General features: G+C 41.2%; 1 pseudogene; it reads right to left on the bottom strand.

The window, feature by feature from the left end:
• Positions 1–933: 933 nt before the first annotated feature.
• Positions 934–2035, bottom strand: LOC112922060 (adenylosuccinate synthetase isozyme 2-like; annotated as a pseudogene).
• Between the last annotated feature and the right edge of the window lie 324 nt (positions 2036–2359).

The following is a 2359-nucleotide window of genomic DNA, read 5'->3' as shown; positions in this document are numbered from 1 at the left end:
CAATGGTCTCAGCAGAAAATTAACAGTTCACAAGTTAAAAAGAATTTATTGCATTACAAAAGTGTACAGACCCCTTCTTTTCATCATTTTTTTTCTAACAGCAAAGATTACACATTGAATAACCAGAATGTAAACAATATTTGTGCAAAACCGCATTAATTGCTTTTACTAATTAATAGAGGAAAACCTAAGAACACAATGACAGTAATGAAGAAAAGCTACACTGTAAGAACTCTATTTTAGATTTCAAACAACATGAATCACATTCTTCCTTTTTTTTTAGAATTAAAAAAAGACTATTTATTGATTTTTTCATGAGAGACACAGAGAGAGACAGAGACATAGGCAGAGGGAGAAGCAGGCTGTCTGTGGAGAGCCCAATGCGGGACTTGATCCCAAGACCCCGGGATCACACACTGAGCTGAAGGCAGATGCTCAACCACTGAACCACCCAGGCGTCCCTGGATCACACTATTTCTAAAGACTGAAAGAAAACATCGACTGTGAGCAGCTCAGGAGAAACATATGACTCAGCGATTCTGCCAGTGAAGGTGGCTGACACTGAAACACACCATAGTTTCTCTCCACACCAGCCAGCCATCTTAAATGTTTGGAAACAATTGTAAGGGTTAAAACTGACTTAAATGTCTTTATTCTTGAAATTTGCTGATCATAAATGAAATACACCCTCCTCCCCCACCTCAAGGAGTGTTGCCTTTTTTTTTTTTTTAAGATTTTTAATTTATTTATTCATGAGAGACATGAGAGAGAGGGAGAAAGAGAGAGAGAGAGAGAGAGGCAGAGACGAGACACAGGCAGAGGGAGAAACAGGCTCCATGCAGGGAGCCTGACGTAGGACTCGATCCCGGGTCTCCAGGATCAGGCCCTGGGCCGAAGGCAGGCGCTGAACCACTGAGCCATCCAGGGATCCCCTCAAGGAGTGTTTCTTATGTTACTGGAAATCCTTAAAAGAATTGAATCATAGACTCTGGATTTCCTTACACTGATCCATTTACCTGGAATTTAAAGCTCATCTTCAATAAATTGAATGTAATTTTGTGCATTAACAGGTAGTTCTTTAAATGTCCTTGCATTGATATATCTGTGCTCCAATCTAGGAGAGTCTTACATTGAACTTCAATTTTATTTAAGACTTCTTGGTTTGCTAGGAAATGAGGTATAATTTCACCATCTAACTTGTAAGCAACTCCAACTTTGATTTCCATAAACATGCCCAAAATATTCAATTTGGAAGTGCCAATGCAGGAAATTCACTAATCATAGGAGCATATTTGAGCAAAATGAGGTCCAACTAGCTACACTTTCTTTTCCTTTCAGTGATTACCCCAAACTCTCCACCTTGTATTTGTAATAATTCTCCAATTTCATTGTTTTGCTAAGTAGGGAAGGCACCAGTGCCAACTTGAGTGTGTAAGCTTTCACAACCCCATCACATCTCCAGCATTTTGAGGGGGCATAGCCAACTGGGTATAGACACCTCCAACTGTACGATTCAAAGAGGCTACAAAAGGATAAGTTCCAAAATCTGTATCTAGTACTGCTGCATTCACATCTACCAAGATTTTCTTTGGTGGTCCCTGTAGGGCCCCCTTGAGGAAATAAACTCTATCTCTCACCATTGGTTTAATCCTTTTCATATAGCTCTTGAGGTTTTGTAATTCACTTTCAATCTTGATTTCCAGGGTGGGGTATATGATTTGTATTGGTTGGCCAGAACTTTGAACCTCTCAGAGAAGCCACCAAAGTCAGAAACAAGATCATATATCTGCAGTCCACTCCCAGTAGCTTTGGAAGAATAAACTAGGCCAATGTGCTTTTTTGTGGTTCTCACATTTTTCCTTGCTTATTCTTGTCTCTGTTGCTCCTGGAGACCATCAGTTGCTTGATGATAATTGAATACAGTGTTAGCACTGTCAGATATGATAGGCCTTTTTTTTCCCTAGCCTTCTAGACTTTTCCCTTTTTGGACATTTTCCTCTGCTTCCTCAATCTGGGAAGATGAATGCAGTAACATTTGGGTAATTATTCTACTGGGTAAAAGATGGAATAATACATACAGAATCTACAACTGTATGGCTGGCGTTATTTTCTCCTTTTCAACAGTGGCACACAATGTTGGTGTTTTGCACCAGCAGTTCTACCACCTTCCTTTTGCCTTTTTGCCCCACTGAGCACCCAGCATCTTGGTCACCTGGGTCCCCTGCCCCGAGTCACTCCCAGGGCGGCCACAATTGAGGTTGGAGAAAGAGGATGTAATGGGGTTGATCTCAGTGCCAGTGGCTCCAGTGATGAGAGGAGAGCTCAAAGGGGATGCAGGCAGCAAGGAGTGAGCAAATTG

Source organism: Vulpes vulpes, chromosome 1 (genome assembly GCF_048418805.1).
Source record: "Vulpes vulpes isolate BD-2025 chromosome 1, VulVul3, whole genome shotgun sequence".
Taxonomy (NCBI): domain Eukaryota; kingdom Metazoa; phylum Chordata; class Mammalia; order Carnivora; family Canidae; genus Vulpes; species Vulpes vulpes.
This window is presented reverse-complemented; position numbering and strand designations above follow the sequence as displayed.